This window comes from Diadema setosum, chromosome 3, assembly GCF_964275005.1.
Source record: "Diadema setosum chromosome 3, eeDiaSeto1, whole genome shotgun sequence".
Classification (NCBI taxonomy): Eukaryota; Metazoa; Echinodermata; class Echinoidea; order Diadematoida; family Diadematidae; genus Diadema; species Diadema setosum.
In genome coordinates, this window is record NC_092687.1 from 30,572,500 (window position 1) to 30,595,666 (window position 23,167).

Here is a 23,167-nt window from a genome sequence, read left to right on the forward strand (position 1 = left end):
GTCAGCACAGAGCCCGGCCGGCTAGTCAGCATACCTGTCAGTGTTGTGCTGTATTGTTTAATGTGCACTCGGTTAGTCTTAATCACACACTGTGTTTTATATTAGGATCACGATCTCATCAAATTTTTACTAATCAGTATTGTTTCGGTTAGATATTTTGAACATTATGTCTTATTATTGAGCAAGTATATCTAAAGAAAGTAATTTACGTTCAGATTACAGAACAACCAGCAAAGTATTCACATATATAAATAACAGTGTCTGGTAATCAAGACTAGCTTTGTAGATACTGCGTTTTTCCTTGGGGAAATATTCATCATGTAGATACTGCGTTTTTCCTTGGGGAAAGTGCAAGTTAAGTGTAGATACTGCGTTTGGCAGTTACGGAAAAGTAGCTTTCCAAACATTTTTTTCAAAAATGTGAATGTGTCATATGAAGAAGGATTGCCCACTGGCTATATTTATGCAAAAAAGTGAAAATCGCCAAAAATGTTAGATACTGCGTTTTTCCTTGGGGGGAGGGGGGCAGATTTAACGGTCTGAATAATCTGAAGGTTTTAGACTTAACTCAAAACAATTTCAACAAACTAACAAACTTGTCTCTTTCGGATCTAGAATCGCTGAATATTCTCACTTTGTTCGGCTGCTCTTTCACAGGTGTAATTCATCTAAACGTGCACTCGCTGAAAGTCATAGACTTTAAATAAAGGAAGCGATGGAATCCCCCGAAATATGATTTCCCCCGGAATATTCCAAAGAAACACTCCTCTTCTCCAGACGATAAACCTTTGCGATACTGGGATAAACGCCGAATATCTTTGGGATTATGGTGAAGGTATATCTTCCTTTGAAGGTCTACGTGATTTACGTGTGTTGAACCTTGCATTAACTGATATGGTATTTGCACCACCTGTTCTCTTCAAAAACTTGACCAGTTTGAGAGAGTTATACCTTAATAACAGCAAATTATCTGTATGCCTCCGCTGGTTAATGGGCTTTTTAATCTACAAATTCTCAGTCTAGAATACAATGAGTTACAAGAAATTCCACACAATTTCTTTAGCGATACAACTAAACTGCGGGAACTGTCATTAGGTAATAATGATCTATCATTTTTGCACGGTGACGTGTTTCGACACCTTGTGAACCTAACCCGATTGGATCTTACATTCACATTCTCGTCACGCTTGAATTTACAACACTTGAGCCTATAATGCAAACTCTGTCAGAAATTAGTTTGGCACAAAATCCATGGATTTGCAACTGTTCCCTTCAATGGTTACCCAAGTGGATTGCTGAGAAGTCTATTAATGTCGAAACTAGTTTTGGAACTGTATGTTCGGACGACAGTTCGATCAAGTCAGCTGCAGGAAAACTGTTGATGGACTTTGATCCAGTTAGAGAGTGTGGTCCGCAGTTTATACTGTAGGGGAGACCGGGTCTAGTTGTTACACGGGCAAGTTGTTACACTGTCATTTTTTTCTCTATTATGATCAAAAGAGGACGTTACAAGTAATATCAAATCAAAACGTATAGCCAACGATATCTGCGTGCGAAATCTGGCGTTGCCTGGACGTCACATGTAGAAGCTAGGTCCAAAAAACACTTTTTTACCTCTCCGAGTAAAATTTTGAAAAATTCGATTTTTCTTTATTACACCAAATCCACTCTTCTCCAGTAAGTGATGAGTATGTGGTTGAAAGAAGCGTGTTTTGGCTGTCTTTTGGTGAAAGTAGCAACACGTGATGTTTGATTGTTTATTGGCCACACGTGTGAAAAGTTTTTGAAGACGCACTGGGTCAAGTTGTTACAACAACTTGACCCGTGTCGAGAATCGAGTGATGTAACAACTTACCCCAATGCACTTTCAATTGAATTTATGGTTATACACACACACACACACACACACACACACACACACCAACACACACTCAACACACTCATACACCCCAGCATAGGCTAACATGCACACCCAGACAGGTCAATATTAAGAATTACCTAACACGTCAGATCTGCATTACCCGATTTGAGTTGACTTTCTACCGTGTAACAAAGTACCCCATGTGCTGTAACAACTTACCCCAACATCGGGGAAAGTTGTTACAAAATGTTGTGTTTATTGATTACGTAATATCTTGTTTATATTATCTGGACTTCCAAAGTTTGTACTGTTTTTAATTAAAGGAGGAAATAAGGTATCCTCAAAGCAAAAATGAAGCCGATTCCTCTATTCGTTTTTTGTACAGACCTAAAAATGTGAAAATTGTAACAACTAGACCCGGTCTCCCCTACTTCTCAGTGGTAGTCAGTGTGATGTGTACTACACTAGTCATAATCCTGGTCTATTTCAATCGCTGGAAAATCAGGTACGGCTCTTTCTATGCAGGATCCACTTCATTGGTTATCGGGAAATAGTCCCACGACAGCAGCGAGAAGATTTTCATTACGATATGTTCGTTGTTTTCCACGACGAGGACGAACAGTGGGCAGATGAGAATTTTCGGCGTGATCTGGAAGACAATCTGCCTGAATATGACCGACTTGCCTTTGGAGATGAGGCCCTAAGGCTTGGGATGTACTACCTGGATTCCGTCAGCCTACTTGTGGAAAACAGCTTCAAGGTGGTCTTTCTCATCAGCGCAGATGCTCTCAGGGACCACATGTTCCTTCTCAAATTCCGACTCGCCCTGGACCATGTTAATGAGGTCAAGGTAGAAAAGATCGTGCTTGTGTTTCTAGAGGAAATACCGAACGCCGAATTGCCATTTCTGATCCGTCTATTTCTCAGTGATAATCGAGCGTACCTCATGTGGCCACAAGACCCCGAAGCGCAGCCCTACTCCTGGGAGAAAATAGCAAAATACATGACCGTCAACAGAAAATGCAACCCACTTGTTCCCCCATAACGGATGTTTCTGTGCAGTTACTAAAATTCTAAGACTGTACCGTCTGTTACTTGTTTATATAGGGGCATCAAACCTGTGGGCAGAGGACTGGTCTTAAAGGTATTAGCCCACATTTGTAAACCTGCAGCAATTGGTCTCATAGTTAGTATGGAGTTTGATTGCAGTAACACCTGTGCAAAATTTCGTTCAAATTAGTCCATTACTTTCATAAAAATAAATGAAAATGCACCGTAATCCGTATGCATGCGTATAACGCTCGCTAGCTCCGGTCCACGTACGTGTTACATGTATAATGTACGTAGCTATAGCCCGCGCTCTTAATTCGATTTTGGGTCGGGTTGACCCGGTTTGAAAATTGATTTTAAAACGATGATTTTCTCTCTTTTATCGAATGGTATAGACAAAGAGCGACAGGTGAGGTATGTTACTGTTATAACTTGTACTTGAAGTCATATTGGACCTGTTTTATGCAGTTTTGATTTTCGTGGGTTTGCAAATGTGGGCTAGTACCTTTAAGGCTACAGATCTACCCCCAAGAGCCCCCCCCCCCCCCACACACACACACACAAACTATCACATTTGCTTTGTTTTGTTTTGTTTTGTTTTTTATTTCTTCCACTCATGTCTTCCCTCCCCTCCTCCCACCCACCCCCCCCCCCAAAAAAAAGAGAAAAACAAAACAAAAATTGCACAAAGAACATTACTTACGCCACGACTTTCTGGTTCCGCTTGCTAATTCTTCCTGTGAATGTGTGTGTGTGTGTGTGTGTGTGTGTGTGTGTATTCTCGCGGGCTTGCGCGCGCGTACGTTGATTGTCAGATGTGGTCCATTGACCTCGACCACAGTCCTCCGTCTCAGAACCGTCTGCAGCCCTTCTCATCCTAAAAAGAAGTTCCGGGTAATATGATATTATACATGAATTGGAATTACGATGACAAGGATTTAAGCTATGTTCTTTCAGACAGGGATATATTCTATCATGACATTTCGATTGCCATATCAAATTCCTGGCGTAATAAAGGTTCCACACGATAAGCTTAAAGCCAATCCTTTTTGCATGCAAATTTTTGAAAAATTGGTGAGAACACTTAGGTATTGAAGAAAACACTATTTGCAAACCTCCTGTAAATTTTGAACTCAAGAGGGTCTTTATTTGTTCAGATAAATTGACCGTTAAGATTTGAATAATTTTTTTTTTTCGGACTACGAAAAATTACAAATCTAAACTACTAGTCTAGTTTTACAGACCTGTGTGATGCACTTAGTTGCACATGTAGTTCATGTAGTGGTGTGTTGTTATGTGCCATCGATAACAAAGTAAGAGAAGCTAGTGAATTCTTCTTTTCTGACAGCTTTAACATGCATATGAAGAGTTTGTTTGCAAACACCGATAAGTCCATATTTGTCAAATGGAGATATTTGCGATTAAAGGTCAAGAAAAATAAAGAGAATAATAAGAAAATTTGTGCTTCTTTTGACCATAACTTCAACAATATACCTTTATATGTAGTGACCGATATATCATTTAAAAGGTATTATTTTGTACTTTATGATAGAGACCGTAACTCAAAATCTTCAAAAATGGACTTATCGGTTTTTGCAAACAAGCTCTTCATATCTTTTGTTCGAAGTAAGTATTATATTACAACCACAGGAGGATTAATGTATGCAGCTGTGCCTAGTACACAGAATACGTATCGGTGAGCGTTTGGTGCATTATTTGAATTTTAACGGCTAACAGCCTTCAAATATCACAGAAATGTTATAGCTTACAATAGTCTTGTCATTCTGGTGGAATGAATCATGCTCTGTGCTATTTTGCAAGGAATGCAAAAGGGATGGACCATCTTTAATGTCACTCGTTCATTCCTGCACCTTGCATTGATACTTATGACACCAGAATGTCAGTCCTCTCTAAAGCCCCGTATAACAGGCCACAAAACGCAGGGTACCCTCGGGGTAGCATCGGCCGAAGATTGTTCCCGGGAAAGATTGTTCCTGTTAAGACGCAACACAGTGGACAAACTTGGGGTAGCCTCCGGCGAGTCTGCCAGAGGCTACCCCGCGAAGGTGTCTGGTAAGACGCTCGCGGGTTGATTCTTCCCCGGATTCGTCATGTGACCAGCAATAAGTAAGGTGACCTTTCGCTGTGTATAATCCCGGCCAGGCACGGCAACTTCTGCAGAGCGTAGCACTTCCTATACAATCGTCACACTCATCCAAGTTCTGCGGGTTGAACGATTTCGTGAAAGGCGTGCTCTGATTGTGAAACATGTGCCTCAGCTTGTTTATTTTTATAAGATTATATTCTTCGTTTGATATGCAAGAGTTTAATGGTGACGTGAGATGAATATAAATAATCTAGTGTTTATCTGTATAGCTGTGAATAATGATATGCGTGTGCACATGTTTGTACGTGTGTATGCGTGTATGTGCGTCTGCGTGCGCATGTGTATGTTGATAAGTGATTATCATTTTACAGTAGTACACTTCGTATGAAAATTGGATTGAGCTATTCATCCTTTTGATATGATGCTGTATATTTGCTAGTAATCGGTATTAGTCATTGTTGAAATGTTCATACGATGTAGTTGATATGTTTTCAATGTGATGCAATTTAGCCTTTGTGCTACTACTGTGCATGTTTGTATCAATAATCCATTATCAAATCAAATCAAATCAAATCAATGACTTATAGATTCAGTTAGCATGGAATAGACCTTCATTTTGGAGTATCTTTTCTCAAAGCCCACTTTTCCAGAAGATGTGCTTTCTTTTCAATAATAAAACGGGATTTCATAGACCATTTGAATTTTAAAGCTTAAAGTCTGCTTTTCCAGTGTCTGCCCTAACCTAAAATCCATTTCTGTTTGATGATATTGATGGAAACTAGTGGCATTACAGAGCAATGCATACAGAACATAAATAAATCAAAGCAATAATGCACTAAAACAAATTACGCACGCCAGTGGATATCACTGCCTGTAAATCAGTAATCAAGATTACTTTGTTCGAATTCCAACCGAGTGTCAGGTAATTTTGTTTTCATGGTCATTACTCAGACCCGAAATCATTTCTGTTTGTATTAGTCAATAAAAGGTTTTTAATGGATTTCATAGATAGAGTTTATAGTTTAATATATTGCACTGTTAGAAAAATATACATCCTTTTTGTCACAAAATCAACAACATTATCAATTCTTTAAAATTCGATGTAGACTTTTTTTTTTCAAATGCACCTATGTTTTCATATGAGGGGGTATTATTACGATTGATATACTATCATAGTGTGAAAACAATTGAAATCATATGAATAGAAAAAAAAACATATTTGTATTTTTTTTTCTCGTTGTTATCCACAGTTAAGAAACTACATATAAGCCAGGCTGTACGAAATGAAACTGCACGTGTAATATCAGAAAATTACACGCAAAGTATATGAAACAAAACTCGTTATGTATGTACGTGAGAACGGGAGGGTATGATCTAATTATGATTTTAGCAATGCGAATGAAAAGATGTGTATGGTTTACATAAGAATTACAGCTCAATGATTATGACTTTGCGGCACCGGATGCCCTTTAAATTTCACAATATTTGAATCATTAGACGTCGTGTATGTTTGATCTGTATTTCATGCTGACACTTTAACTTTCATTCCTCATGTACGTCCAGTTATTAGTAAATGTTGTCCCCATTGTAATTTGTTATGATATTTTTAAGTGTACACAGCCGCGAAAATTGTGAATAAATAAAGAGACAATTTAAGTCCCATCGTTCATTGTATCTCCGTTTCTATTCTTATTAAGATATTATTCTTTATGTACGAATATAGTATACTACATTATAAGATACGGAAAAGAAGAAGAGGAATTTATTCAATGTGTGATTTATCTTGTGTGTTTGAGTGTGTTTGTGTGTGTGAGTGTGTGTGTATGTGTGTGTGGTGTGTTTGCGCATGAAGACATAATTATACTGCTGCTGCAGCTGAGCATAAATGTAGACTTCCTTATTCTTGTTGATCATTTTTAATATTGATCACTAATACGATTATAAGCAAATTAACGCCGCCCAATTTTGTAACTCGTTCCGCATCAAAAGTCATGCAAAAAAACTTACTATTCAAATAGATGCTGAAGAAAAACAGTAAGGTGAACGTCACGATTTCCTCAACCATTAGTTATACAGCCCACGAGCCATAAATTCCACGAGCTCGGTGCATGCAAATAAGATCCAAGAGTCCAATACTGGAAAATGTGCGGAGTGAGAAGAAAATATTCATGTTGACGTTTGATTTTTTTTTTTCATTTTGGTGAGCGTTTGTAATAGACCCAAATCCAGTCCTACAAAATGCAAAAGATGCACCAGGCAGATTCAGGTACAGCACCTTCGAAATAAGGTTAAACCATGAAACTATATAATGATTCTATTTCCCTTTCTTTTTACCAGGGTTATTTTAGAGAGAAATTCATTTGAATGTCTGATTGATGGCCGTTTCGACCGTAATCTTCAATATCTCAAAAGTCTTAAGGATTCAAAAGTTGCATCATGCATCTCCGGATTCAGCATCTTCGAAACAGAGTAAAACCAATGCCTCCGATGGAAATACATGGGTGATAAACATTTCTCATATTTGCGGCCATTTGTGGAGGCCATTTTGAATACAGTGTATCTCAAAACCCTCAAGGAAGCCAGAATTGCATCATCCAGATTCAGATTTAACGCCCTCGAAATAGTGTAAAATCGTCAAAAAACATCGGGAAGACTGTAAAATAAGGTTCAGCCCCTGGCACCATGACAATAATCATCTCTGACAAATCCAAATCAGAACATATCACGCTGTCTGAACTTCATTTGATTAATATTGCATCCATTCTCAATTCATGTTTCAAAACCAAAGACAATTAATCATGCAGTCCAATGCATGGATTACTTTCGGCAATCAATTCAAAGTTTGCAGGGGAAGTGCTTGCGTTATGTGTATTTATTACAATTGGAAAAGATAATGGGTTAAGAATAATTGTGCGTCGGAAGATTGTGCCTAGACTTGAATCAACGGCCTTTTTGGTTTTTCCTTTTTTATCTTTCGCCAGATTAAAACTATAAAGCCCGAGGGTGGGGGGGGGGGGGCACATTGTGCTCCCTACCATATTTCCGTTTGCCGCTTTTACACCCTTTTACCCGATTTCAACCAAATTTGGTGACTTTTTTCTAAAATTTTATTGAGCACATTTCGTTGTATAATCTAGCTATGTCCGATGTTGCTGGTTGCCATGGCAACCGTAAAATGACAACCATGTTCTTTAGATTTTGCATTATTTTCTGTTCCAATTTCAGTTAACAGTATAGTAATGGATGAAATGGTGGATTTCTTGGCTGTAATATGCTGAAGGACCAAAGGATGAAGGAATTATGGTTGTGAATTACCCTGAATGGTTGTCTTATTAATCCATTCTATAATGACATAGACATCTAACAATAGATGTAATAGAACTAATCTAAACTACAGAATTTTTCCAAAGACTACCCTTTTATGTGTTATCTTCACACAAGCTTTGCCTGAAATATCAATTTTCATTATCAATCTGCAAACTAAGAATAACACAGAACCACAGGACCCGGAACTGGGTCCGTCGGGGTCACACACCGTTCCGGGTCAGAAATGACAAGGAATGGGTTAAGATATGAACCATTCAGAGTCATGTATTGGGTCAGGGTGACCCCATCCGGGGTCTTCGTGACCGAGTTCCAAGTCATTTCTTACCCGGAACGGTGTGTGACCCTAACGGACCCACTTCCGGGTCGCGTGTTTTTTTTTTTTTTTTTTTTGTTTGTTTGTTTTTTTTTGGTTATTTTTTGTTGTTGTTGTTGTTTTTTTTTTATTAGACGGCACAGATTGAGGACCCTAACCCTAACCCTAACCCATTGTGTTTCCCATAGAATTAATATGTGCCATGCCCCAATCTGTGCCGTCTCTAAAAAAAAAAAAAAAAAAAAAAAAAAAAAAAAAAAAAAAAAAAAAAAAAAAAAAAAAAAAAACGCTGCCGGGTCAGTTCTGACTCGGATGTTTTAAGAGTGTACAATATTTTGGAAATATGAATTGCGATGCCAGTGTTATGTGTATCCATTCCAAGCATTACATCATAGGTTTTATATATTTGTTATATTGTAATGATAAACGCCCCCATATCTTGACCTTAAGAAAATTGTACCGTAACAAATAGTGAAAATTTACTTGCTTTTCCTTTGTGGTAAATAAGAAAATATTTGATATTGATTGACATGATATTTACTGGGAATAAAGAAATAAACAGAAAAAATATAATTTTAGCGTATTTCCTATGTATTTCTTCATATTTTGGTAGATAGTGCCCTCAGCGGATGACCTTGAGAAATTTCAAATGTTGGGTCATGTCGAGTAAGAGTTGCTCTACCCATGTGCCTAATATGACGGTCATACCTCAGGGTTAAATTCTTTATGGGGCACAAATAGCCCCCCTTGGCCCTAGAGGGGGTCAAAATAGCTTGGGCTTTATAGTGTTAAAACTACAGCTGACGGCTTTTCTGAAATCGGCTGCAGACATTCATGTTAGGTTATTTTGATGCAGATAAGATGATTTTTTTTTTACATTTATGATCTTATCTGAGTAAATCGTAAGAAGGTATAGAAAAAAAAAGAGAAGTTCTCGACATGAACAGTGTGTGTAAAAAATCATTTGAGTATTCATTGTCAAACAAAATTTTAGGCATTTTCTTGACTACCCGATTAAGAAATGTAATTATGGCTATTTCATTTGATCTTTGATCTCAATGCCATAACCTATATCACGCACATCAATCACATGCCTTACCTCACGACTGAAGTTGAGAGGTCTATCCCATAGTTTTGTTGAACGTTATAGGTTCGCTGAGCTCTTTGTTACCAAGATAGATCAGAGCTCATCTTATAATATGCTGTTGATTGTTGATCCATTTGATTTCTGATACATAAAAATACGTTGTTGCCTTCCCTCAAACATTACACAGCAAGTAATCATAAATCAGAGACGAAACTGACCATACTCAACTATATTAAAGTTAATCATGTACTATAATATATCAAATGTCGACAGGAACTATGAAGGGCCGCAATTAGGGATGACAAAGTAACCATATGAGTTGCTTTTGAAGCTTACTGTTCACGCTTCTTTGCTGCAGCGTAAAGCATTATATCAGAGAAAATTCCAGTCACCAGAGATTCTTAACCCATTCCGTACGAGAACCTTGCGGTCTGTGTATTAGAGCTATAAGGATTTTAGAATTCGGCATGGAAAGGGCTAACCGGAATGTGACTGGAGAGGGTATCTGTGGTTGGACTTTACTTGTGGTTCATGTATTAGTGATTCTTCAGTGATGGTTTTAGGTTTATGAATAATGGTACGTGATGGAGTGAATCATACCAGTTTATAATTATTGTTGATCGAGTCAAATATTTCAAAGTTTTCAAAATGTAGGGTTTTTTATCAGGTATGTTAATAAGTAAACCCATATCACGGGTTAATCAAGAACAAATATTCCATGTAAGAGTTATTCTTCTTGTAATAACATCCTTCTTTTAGATACATTGCACTCTCAATATAACACTGTTATAACGAAGTAAAACAAAATAATGATTGCCTTTGAAAACACGTTATAACCGTTCTTCTGTGAATATTGTAAATACAAAGTACGTTGTATTATAATCTATCATAGAAAGGAATGACCTCGACTAGCCTGCATGCTATTGCCAGTTCTTTTTTGTCAAACTATATTTCAACTATCCATTGTTGCAACTTTGTTCAAGATGTCTGTCTGTTTGTTTGTTTGTTTGTTTGTTTGTTTGTTTGTTTGTTTGTTTGGTAAATAAATTTTATTTCATTTCATTTCATTTCATGTCATATCATTTTAAATCATTATTAATGTCTATGACACAAAGGTCCTTATAACTAAAAAAGTTATTGGGAGGTTTTCGTTAAAACAAAGTCTTTTTTGAGCGCCATTGGTGAAGAAGAAACACAAAACGAATCGCACATCGCATAAGAAAATTGATGGCGGAACAAGCATCTACAGACCGTCTCTGCATGGGCACACGTCTCGTGCCGTCACTGCGTTCACACCCTGTGCCCCGTCCTCTTTCTAAGGACAGCTTGTATTATCATAATACGTTAATTCGAAAGAGAACAAGGTTCGCTGTTCAAAAACACACACATTCTGATATACCTAGATATTGGATATTAACAACATAAGGACTGTCTTTTATTTCTGTCTTTTCGACACGTAACACTCAATATCACACAAAATATTATTGACAAACTTAAGTTTGATTGTAATAAGGTACTTTACTGACGATCAAACATCATGTAAGAACAAGATGTAAGCATAAGCGAACTTTAATTGTGCTTGGATGATAGAAACTAACATCGCTGTCGTAATTGCCACGTGGTAGGTTGGGCTGGACATCACGTCCAAAATCAAACCTGAGGAAATGGCCGGCCTTATTTGAAAGTGACATGCAAGAAGGTTGCATTGATTACAAATCTATTTGAGGATGGAAATAGTAGTAGACAGGATCATGTAATGTGGTAGCGCCTGCCATTGCCTGTTCGTGCTGCTGATGGTGTACTCGGGCATTTCTAGCAAATTCAATATCATAGTAGTTGATTTCTAAACATTTTTTTTTCCAAATGATAGAGTTTATTGACTTCTCGAAGCAACACAATTACACAGAGGATGGATGAAATACAAAATTATTACTTCAACACAAAGCCATTTCTTTAGTACAAATAATTTAAAAACTTATCTGTGTCTTATCTGATCTGTAAACATGATTATGATCAATTTATACCTCATGTATTGCCATCATTATTCAAGAAAAACAAATTATCAGTCTAATGCTGGGCAAAGTAACTTTTTTAGTGTGTTAAAAGGAAATTGGGACTCTAAAGTCAAATTATCCTTTGTAGGAAGGGCGTTCTCAATATCTAGACCAAGGAACTGAAAAAGATTCCTTAGCTTTAAAAAGGTTGGGCACGTTCAGGTGTAAACAATGAAAACGATCACATACGTATGAATGAGTGTTTTCATTAGCAATCAAGAAACACACACAAAAAAACTTTAAAATACAGGTATTATCCACATTTATTGGTAGGAATGAATGAAATATTTAAAGCAATCTTGAACTGATACAGATTCCAAACGTGGACTGAACGCGGCGTGTAAGTATGGAAGTATGTTCAATTGAAGTGAATACAAACTAAGTGGTTTGTATTGGTAACGCCATTAGATGTAAATATTGATTACAAATTTAGTTCTAACATGCCATCAATATCTGTAGAGGAGACGTTTATCACATTTTATTTAAGGAGTTCTCCGATTAATCCCCGATTCTGAATCCTCTGTTTTGGGGGGCGATGGATTTCTTTTTTTTTTTTCCTTAGGAGATATAATTGAGTTTGCTTACAAACAAGCAAAAATAACTGATTTTAGTCATTCGTTCAAGTCATTATCATAATTTCTCAAATGAAAAATAAAAATACGTGGTCATTGCTGATGATGCTATCGTGTGTTCAGGTGGCTCTTGTCCACATCGTCGTAAAAGCTTTGTTTTTAATACGCAAAATCAGAGAGGGCGGAGAGAGGTGGCGGGGGAGATATCATTTCAAACAACACAATCATTTTGAACATTATTATGTTTCACATAATTATATGTGTATATATCATTTTTGAAATGCATTGTACTCTTCTCCGTTGAGCTTGTATCAACAAAAACAATCATTTTTTGTGCAATAACATCTCATTTGAATTGAATTGAATTGAATTGAATTGAATTGAATTGAATTGAATTGAATTGAATTGAATTGAATTGAATGATTGCTCCTCTTCGTATTTGCGCATCCTCCCATTAAAAACATAAACACGATCCGGGACACTACATACGGTCGTGATGATTACCAGTGAACTAATACAAAGTCATCAGATGGTTCCCAATAAGGATGCAGAAGCACAAATCTAACCCTTTGCCTAATATCACAGTCTTGGTAAACTTCAATCAAAGTGAGTATGTATTAGTAAGCCTCCTTTTCATATTTGCGTCTTCTCGTCCTTGTCATACGACGTCCGAATCACAAAGAGGAGCTTTTGCAGGAAACACGTGACGGCATCTAAAAAATGATAGTGATAAGAGAAAAAGAGAAAAGAAATGAATATAAAATGTATATAATGGTCTCATTATCATCCCATCTGCGTACTTCCACATGCTTTTTTATGTTTACCTATAGGTATATCTTCTCAGTGGTCACGTAATCATCGGAAATCTCAAGAAGATGTTTTATTATTAAGATAAGATCACACTTATCCTGTAATGTATGGCATTACTAATAAGTCGTCTACTAATTCCTCTTTTCTTTTGCCATCCATTCATTGAGTAACATCTTAATGACGTCTGTATTGGTGTTGCTTTAAATGAATGTTATTCCAAACGAAATTACGCAAACAAAAGTGCGCCCTCTCTCGCACACGAAATTGCACTGCCTTGAAGTGCTACAGCCTATCATTCGGATTTCAACAAAAGTATTTCTGTCGAAAGGAAGAGAGAGAGAATGGTTGAGTATGAAGTTAATGGTGTTCTTGCTGCTCTGTGGGTAGCGAAATGTAGGGGTGGAGAGAGTCAGAGAGAGAGAGAGAAAGAAAGAGAAAGAGAGAGAGAGACATAGCTTAAAAAAAAAAAAGAGAAAAGGGGAAGAAACGAGAGGAGAGAGAAAGAAACACCAAACTTATTCTATTAAACTCTGTCAATCCACACGTGAAGCTTTCGGCGCTGTGAAAGTTTTCACCCGGTTCGTGTGTGTGTGTGTACCGTGTGTGTTTGTGTGTGTGTGTGTGTGTGTGTGTGCGTGTGTGTATGTGTGTGTCTCTGTGTGTGTGTGTGTGTGTGTGCGTGCGTGTGTATGTGTTTTGTGTGTGGGCTTCAAAAATGTTTAAGTCATTTACACCATAGACTATTTTATACTTTATGGGAAATTTTGGATTTACATTGTAACTCAGCGCGAATTGTCACCTGAACGCAACAGCGAAACATTGCAGTCATAAAGTCTTTGACTTACTTATTCCAGGCAAGGTGATCTTAAGACGAACAAAGACGATGTAAACGATGACGCCAGAGAGAATAAAGAGGAAGGCGTAGAGGAACTCGATGACCGGGTCGCTAATGATGGGAGCGACGATGAGATACAGGGAGGATATGACAAAGATAATTGGAAGCACAAGAGGGACCTGCAAAGAAAAAGTTGCAAAAAATTTTCATTTAGAAAGAAGTTATCGTTTATTCGATTATTACCTTACAATAACAGAGCTTCACGATGTCGGAAACACACTTTCTTTTTGTTTTAAAGAACTACTAACCTTTCTTCTTATTTAACTAAAGTTGCTCCGCCTTTTAATAATTTTGGTTAGCCAATAATTTTAAAGTTGTTTTTACGCAATGTGTGCGTGTATCTGTGTGCTTCAGAGTTTATAATGATTTCATTTCCATATAAAGTAATACAAAGCCATAATATAGAACGCTTACATGATTATATAATATTTTAAGGAACTTCAAATATTTTAAGGGACTTTAAATATTTTAAGGAAGCTTAACTGTGCTTCATAGCATGTCTCATCCACGCTCCCCCTCCTTACTCTTTTTTGGTTGCAAACCATGCTATAACCATGTTTATGATCGTGTTTATTCTCTCCTACAATGATAACTATATTATGGACATGCGACGGCATAGTATCTACTTTAATCGGTCTTTCGCTATCAGGATGAGTCCGTCGCAACACAAGCAGGGAGGTAACTGTAAGCCCGTAGAACATCCAGACGGCGAAGCTGAAATAGTTGAGGAGCGAGTCGAAGCTGCTCATGAAAATGAGCACGGAAGATGTAATCGACTGTGTCACAGGGCGCTGCCGCCGCACCGCCCCGTAACTGGATCAAAGGCTTTCTCTTCTGAGAGTCTACAAAGTAGGCGAAACAAATGCTTCTTCAGTTCAATAATTGCGTGGTTTATTGTACTGAATTTTGAAACGTATTTACAGCATTGGAATAAAAATGGTGATTAACAATTGAACACTGACAAAATCATTGCCAATTAGGAGTACATTTAGTTAACGTTATCGCTAAAGCCAGTTGGTTCTTGTTCTCGGGATGAGATCCTCTGTCCTCGCCCATGGGTCTAAGTTTCATCAAACTTGATTCCCCTCTAGACGGAGTCCCCTCGATCCCTCTCTAGTAGACTCTGCAGTCCAATACAGTTGGAGCTAACTCCAGCCTAAAACTCCTTGCTCCCACCTTAAACTCGGATCCTTGCTCCGACATTAACCGCCCTGTCAATTACAATGAGTGACATACACTCATAAGTTCAATAATCTTAACGAAACACTATTATACAATTGCTCAATGAAATTGTTCCTTCATGAATGAAACACCTACCTTTCATGAGTTTAAGACAGGTTTCGGCTCGTATGTTTACATCAACAAATCGGTCAACGCTGGGTCAGCCAGCATGGATTAACTGTCATGGAAACTGTGTTCCCAGTTATGGCCCTAGGCCACTGGTGCAATAAATCTTTATGGTCTTTTAGCTCAGTATTCTGAAATGGCTTGTAGTAGTACTGGCTAAACTATTAAACATTTCCTCACTCCTAACTGATGCAAGTAACAAAATACTGTGAGGTAATAATGACATAACAATGTTATATCTTGACTCTCCTTCTCCTTATGAAGGATTAAATAATTACATGAAAATTACAATGAGAAAGATTGGTCGACTTACAACTTTCGTTGGCGTTTCTCCCCTTTCTGTGCAAGTTACTTTCTCCCTGGCCCCTGCCGCAACCTCCTTCGGGTTGATGAGAGATTTCTCTAGTGCTCAGACTGTCAAACGTACACTGAATGTGGCCTTTTGCCACCACAACCTCTTTCTCCTTGTTCCGAATTCATCTACCAAAGGGTAGACCAGTATGTCGGCGACACTGATGTTCACCGAACCCTCCCGACGAACTGGATACAAACGTAGTGGTTTTGCAAACAACTTTGCGCTCTGGTCTGAAGAATTTTGGGTTTTGCATCCCGGTTTTGTTCTCCAAAATTTCCTTCTTAACTACACTTGTCTATGTAGGACCAATCACTGTATGATATTTATTAAACAAGTTATCGTATTGGAGGAGGGGGTTAGATGGTTCAGAAAACTTTCTACCAATTGGTCAGACTGGACACACCCCTATGAGTGACTTTCCCTTAATTTCAAAGAATTGTTTTTGAACATGATTTCCAAAGAAGGAGGATATTCCTCTGACGTTAGCTGACCACTGCAGCTGGGTGTGACTATCAATTTCTTAACCTATGCCTCTTCTGGGCTGTCCTCCCACTGGTGGACATTTGGCAGGTTTATGACCCTCGCTCCTGGTAGCGGTCTCCACTTGGTGTGAGTCACCCTCTCCGGCCTTTATGTTATGCTTTATTACACTCGTGCCCCTGACGTAATGACGGGCTGAGGGGTTACTACCCTCTTGCTTCCTGTGCAGTGTAAACTCATTTTTAGTGAATGCCTTGCACATAAACATAAATTTGATGTAAAAGGGCTGATGAGATTATCAGTAGGACTTTCACGTGGACAATGTAACCTACCATGTCGTGACAGACTGCAAAGATCGAAGAGAAAAGATCAGTAGTATGATAAATGATTTGCAAAACTTTTCGTCCCTTATTCCAGGATGTGAGACGAAAACACCGGTCAATAATGATTGTTCCTAAAACTTCTCATGGGATGTGCATTACTGCAAAATTTTAGAGAAACGACCCATTAGTCTTATCTGTTTATGTCCAGGCTCTAATCACCGCATAATGGCAATAGGAGTATCAGTAATAATAGCAGTAGTGTAGTACTAATAACAATATTGATAAAGACATCAATGTTAATAACGATGTTAGTTTTAGTTATAGCAATAATTATAATCGAAATAGTAATAGTAACATAGTAATAATTATAATAATAATAGTAATTATCATTATTATTATTATCATTATTATTATTATTATAACAATGATGGCAAAATTATACTTGAATACTAAATTGATGTCACGGAACAGTGTGATATTGGTATATGGGTGAATCGTATTCTCCTGGACGGATAACGTTATCATTTACCTCGCTGAAAAGTCAGTTTCCTCTATGTGGGAGAAATGGACTTATGACTGCATGAGGAAAAATAATGAAGCGTTTAAAGTATGTATAGTATACGTTGTCTGAAGTAACGAGGTGACAGTTATACATGATATGCCTATGTATTATTCTTTTTTGTCCAATTTCTCTTTGAGTTGCTACCGCTTTTCTGCTTCCTGACAATGATCCAAAAGTATTTAAGCAAAAGAGATCTACAATTTAAGTGAATGCAAAGTTGACTGTGATATGAAATGTCGAAAATCCCCCAAGGGGAAATATTGTATGATGCCTTTTAGTTTCATTATTTTCAATTTTTACATTACATTCAAGAATTAGGACTATAATAGATGATTGATCAAAGTGACACATGTTTTATTGCTGTTGTCACGACTCAACCCAATCACCACATCATAACAATCAAAATGTTCCGCTCCATTCCAGGCAGATCGCACCCAAACCATCACAACAATGTTGCAAAAGACCACGATTAGGAAACCATGTCTTGATCTGAGAGCGATAAGTTGCTGCGGACCTCTTTATTGGTATTAGCCTTGTTCAAGGCGCATCACACTGTGATCACATCATTATTTTCCAACAGCGGTCATAATTATGATTATGAATCATTAAAGTTATGAAAATGTTTATGCTTTTTCTATTAACTACAGATCTTCTGTCGTGTGATTGTTTAGTGTTCATTTTTATGTACAAGTTTGTATAATATAGTAATTTCTTGTTTGACAGCAGCCTGCTAGATTTAGGCATATTTGTGTTGTTTTTGTTTTGCATTACTGTCAAACGTAAACAAACAAACAAACAAAACAAACAAAAAGTGCTGTAGCTCTTCCTTAAATCAATGAAAGTGAAACCGAGACTTTACAGGGCTGAACTTACAATTCTGAAGTGTTTTATTGTGCATTATGCGATTGATGTTCGTGTGTGTCCAGACATTATTCATGTCTATAGCATGCTTGTTTGAACATTTTCTACCCGTTTTTAATACAGCAGAATGCCTTCTATTTGTGATTGTGCATCACAAAACAAACAAACAAAAAATAGCAGACACTGATTTGATGTCATGTCCAAAATAAGTGATATGGGTCATCTTTGTCAATCTCAAGTTTTTCATAGTTTCTGAAAGAGCAAAACTTCTTCTACATTATGGTAAAATTTCTTATCATAAAACAAAATGGGAAGTTGTGTTTTTTGCAGTTTTTCTAGAACACCTTTTCTTGTAGAATAGTATGATCAGGTGTGTCTTAAAGTCCCCTTTTCACTTCTTAAAAAAAAAGTTAAACACTCTTCACTTTCAACTTTAATAACTTTAAAAATGATGCTAATGCTTTGAGAATGAGTATTGGTCATGGGCAGAATGTGTTGATAGAGCATGAATAATTCAAGTTCAATTTGATAATTTACCCCTTCACTGCTTATGCTGCGGAGTTTTACATCTTGTTTTTGGTTTTGGTTTGTTTTGGCTTTTTTTTTTTTTTTTGGTCCTATTCATTGCAAGGCTATCACGGCTTATAGTAAGATTAAGCACTTGAATATACCAATGAGGTACTAGGCGACCTCTTTGAATAGACCTTGTACTTCAGAGCCTTTTTATCACACCGAACACTTTTCCATGCAGATTGTGTGCTTTCTTTTCAATATTTAGATAGGTTAGCAGAGTCTATTTGAAGTGAGTTGTGCATCATTTCCAAACTTAAAGTCTGCTCTTTCAGTGTCTGTCCCTAACTAAGAATCTATGTCAGGCAATTTTTTGTTGGTTTTGTGGTGCACGGTCACATTTCCTCCTGTACTATAGGACATGTTTGGGGCAAGCTGTTTCAACAGTTCTTAGAATCTAACAAACTGCAGTAAAATGTTATCCCCATCCCAATCCTCATCGCCCTTGCAATTCTTCTTCATAATGCAAGTTGTGTATCCTATCAGCACTATGTATGTGTTATGGAAAATGTGTTTTTTAAATTCATCATTAAATATTAAAGGGAATCAAATCTGTTCTTTGCTGACAACCAGGAAATGATCATGCCATTCTCTCTCTTGAGAATAGTCTAATCAAGAGTGCGATCTGATTGATGGACGCAACACTGTGCAATTGCCTAGCAACAATCGAAGCGAAAGTAAGATATTCAAATTCTCCAGTGCTCTTATCGTAAAAATGATGTAATCACTCTCTTGTCAACGGACTGTACCTGTCAAGCTGAAAATAGCAAAAGTGTTTCCTGTTTGTTCACTTCTTTCTTTGTTTGTTTGTTTGTTTGTTTGTTTGTTAGGGGATCCCAACCTTTTAGTAATTATTAACCCGTATCAGTTTAACCTTGATTTCCAAAAATCCTTGAAAGGGTAATGTATAATAGACTTTACAATTTATATTTTCCTTAAATGTTTTATATAGGAGCCAGTATGGTTTCCGCATTTTGTTTTTAACTGAAATGGCTATTATTGAAATAAGAAACGGAAGAATAAATGAAATCAATGTTAAAAATAGTGTAACTGGAATACTTATGAAGTTTTCCAGGGATTTTGATTCTCTCTCTTATTATATTAAAAAAAATAAGAGTATTGTGGTATTTTAGGTATTATTTGTTTAAAATGGTTTGAGTCTTCTTTTTTGTTAGGATGCAATATATTGTTTTTTTGTTCTGTTTCTTCTAATTTTAAAACCATTTGCACCGGGGTTCCCCAGGAATCTATTCTAGTTACTTTTCTATCGCTTCTTCTTGTTTTTGACTTTATATCAATGATATTGTTAATCCTTGCCATAACTTCACTTTTATCATATATGCTGACGCTTTATATGATTAGTAATACTGGTATAGAAAATAATAATCTGTATAAGATTGTGAACTGGTTTCATTGGAATAGATTAAATGTAGGTAAAATTAATTATATGTTACTTTTAAAAACTGGAAATTTACAATTAACAAAGGACATAAAAGTATATAACAAGCCCATAGCCCGGAGTAAGTCATTTCAGTTTTAAGATATCACTTTAGACGAAAATATTGACTGGCATGAACACATAGAAAATGTATGGAGAAAACATGCGCAGTTTGCTGTTTTTGTTCAAATCGTTTGCCACCACTTATTTCAACGCTTGAAAATGCTTAAATTGCACTATATATATATATATATATATATATATATATATATGAAGAGTTTGTTCGCAAAAAACGATAAGTCCATGTTTGCCAAACGGAGATATTTGCGATTAAAGATCAAGAAAAATAAAGATAACAATAGTACATGTAATGTGCAGAGTAATGCTCCGTCACTGACCAGGCACGCTAACCTTGAAGCATTAAACTGCACATTACTTGAATATGAGACTATTCTGAAGCAAATAATTTTCACAGAACAGTAGATATATAATGTACTCTTAAATGAATCCCACAAGGATTGGAACAATCATCCTCCAGCATACCCACTGATTCCCACTGATCAGTTACTAGCCACCCCCTTTAAGCTATTATCTAGATTATTCCAAAGTCTGGGTACGGTATAAAGAAATGTATTTTGGGCATGTGCGGTTCTCATTAATGGAAGATGGAATTCGTCGGATCGTCGCGTTGGATAGTTATGTACATGACTGTTTCGATGAAATGAGTCGCGAAATATTTTTGGTAAGAAGTTGCTGTTATAATTAAACATAAACTGGCCAAGTTTAAAGACATATAAATCTTTTAATTTTTGTATTTCATGGCAAAAAAAAAGCATCTGTATGTTCTCGGGTATGTAGGTTAAAAACAATTCTGAGCGCTTTCTTTTGTAATACAAAAAATCAAATAATGTCTGATATGTATTACCCCAAGCAGGAATCCCGTAGTTTAAATAAGGAAGTATCAAACTAGAATAAAGAGTTAACTCTTTATGTGCCACGTTCGCACGTCCGACTCAGTCGACAGCGTGCCAACTTCGCATATTCTGCTCAACAAACAAAGCCGCCCAAACCGATCGATAATTCGCTAATCACTGCTAATCCCGTGGCACAATGAAAGGGTTTCTCGTGCTTTTGTTCCTCTCATATACGGCTTGCATTCTATGTGGTGATTGACTTTCAAGCGGTGTTCCCAACTAGATTTGCTTGTACATTCTAAGTTTCTGTCACGGTTTTATGTGCAAAAGTCATGCGTTTACAGTAATGTAGCAACTGGCCATTCAATGGAAATACTGAAAATAGATTCGTCACACAATTTATGTCGAAACAAAGCTTAGCATTCCTCTTTAACTTTGCCTACTATTATGCCCATCTTAACAGAAATGTGTAGAAGTTATATGAATTGGAAAAATAGAATTCTTTCTCAAAGCATGACTGCCTTCGTGTCTCAGAATAACGTGGCACACAAGGGGTTTCCACCATGGCACATAAAGAGTTAATAATACAGATGAAGGAAGATGATATTTTAATCTGTTCATTACGCCAATGTTACGTGAAATAGTTTTACATTATGTTATCAATATGATTCCTCCATGAAAGCTTGTTATCAACGCAAACACCAAGAAATTTAAAGGAAGAAACTTCTTCTAGGGGAGTAGTATCAAATATTATATTGCCTGGGAGGCTTTCTAAAGAATTACTAAAAAAACATATATTTTTTTGGAATGTTTAGTGACAATTTGTATGCATATATCCATTGTATGACCTTTTTCAATTCTTCATTTACTGTTCTTATTAAGATATTTCGGTCAAGGTGGGAAAAGAAAAGGTTAGAGTCATCCGCGAATAATATGAATGATAGTTTCGCCGAGGATCTATGAAAATCATTGACACAAATAATGAATAACAATGGGCCTAGTAAGCTCCCTTGTGGAACTCCACATGCAATTGTTTTATTTTGTAAGTCAAAGCCGTTGACATGTACAAATTGGGATCTATTTGATAGGTAAATCGTGAACCACTCCAAGGCCTTTCCAAGTATGCCATAATGGGATAATTTGGCAAGAAATATTCCATGGGTAATCGTGTCAAAGGCCTTGGAGAAGTCCGAGAAGATACCTATTGTGTGTGAAAATGTGTCGAGTGCGTGTGTGACTTTGTTGATGAGGGCAAGTAGTGTGTGTGTTGTGCTGCGATTTTCCCTGAATCCAAATTGAAAGTTTGAAAATATGTCGCAGGTTTTAAGAAAACGTACTGTCCTGATTTAAATGATTCTTTCGCGAATCTTAGAAATAGAAGATAATAAAGATATGGGTCTATAGTTATTGATATCATCCTTCTCCCCTTTCTTATAAATAGGAATTACTTTCGCAATTTTCATGCTATTTAGCACATGGCTAGTTGTAAGCCATGAGTTGATAATGTGTACTAAGGGATCCACTATTTGGGGAATTATGTCTTTTATCAAATGGTTGTCAATTCCGTCGTGGCCAGGACTTTTTCCTTCTTTCAAATTGGCAACGATCTTTGTTATTTCTTCTTTATATGGTGGGTCAATAAATATAGTTTTGGAGTTAGGTGTATCTAGGATGTCACTAAAAGATTTACTAGAAAGAGGAATATTTTGAGAAAGATTTATTCCATTGAAGAGAAGAAGTCATTGAAAATTTCAGTCATGCCAGCGGGAGTGTTGCTGGAGGCATTGCCCCATCGAACTTCAGAAATATTGAATGACTTGTTAGGTGTATTCGCAATATTTTTTAATGTTTTCCATGTGTTTTTAATGACATTTTTATATTTTCTTATCTGATTTACTTAAACATTTTTCTTCTACGTACGTAATAATTTGGTGAGTGTGTTTTTGTATGAAACATATTTTTTTCTTATTTTTTCAGTGGGGTTGCATCTGTTTTTATAAAACAAATTATTTGTCCTATTTATAGATCTTAATATAGACTGGGTTATCCACGGGAGTCTTGAAATTTACTTATATCTATTTTTTATGTTACGCAGGGGAATATGGTTATCGATTTCGGAGGTAAAAGTAGATATGAAGTAGTCATAAGACACGTTGACATCGGAAGTGTTGTATACAGAAGACCTGTCGATTTCTTTTAAACTGTTTTGAAGACTTGTAAGATTATCTGCAGTAATCTTAC

The 23,167-nt window shown here is 36.7% G+C and overlaps 1 pseudogene; it reads left to right on the forward strand.

The window, feature by feature from the left end:
- Window positions 1-2,906, forward strand: part of LOC140246770 (toll-like receptor 4) — a 37,645-nt pseudogene extending 34,739 nt beyond the window's left edge.
- The last annotated feature ends 20,261 nt before the right edge of the window (window positions 2,907-23,167 follow it).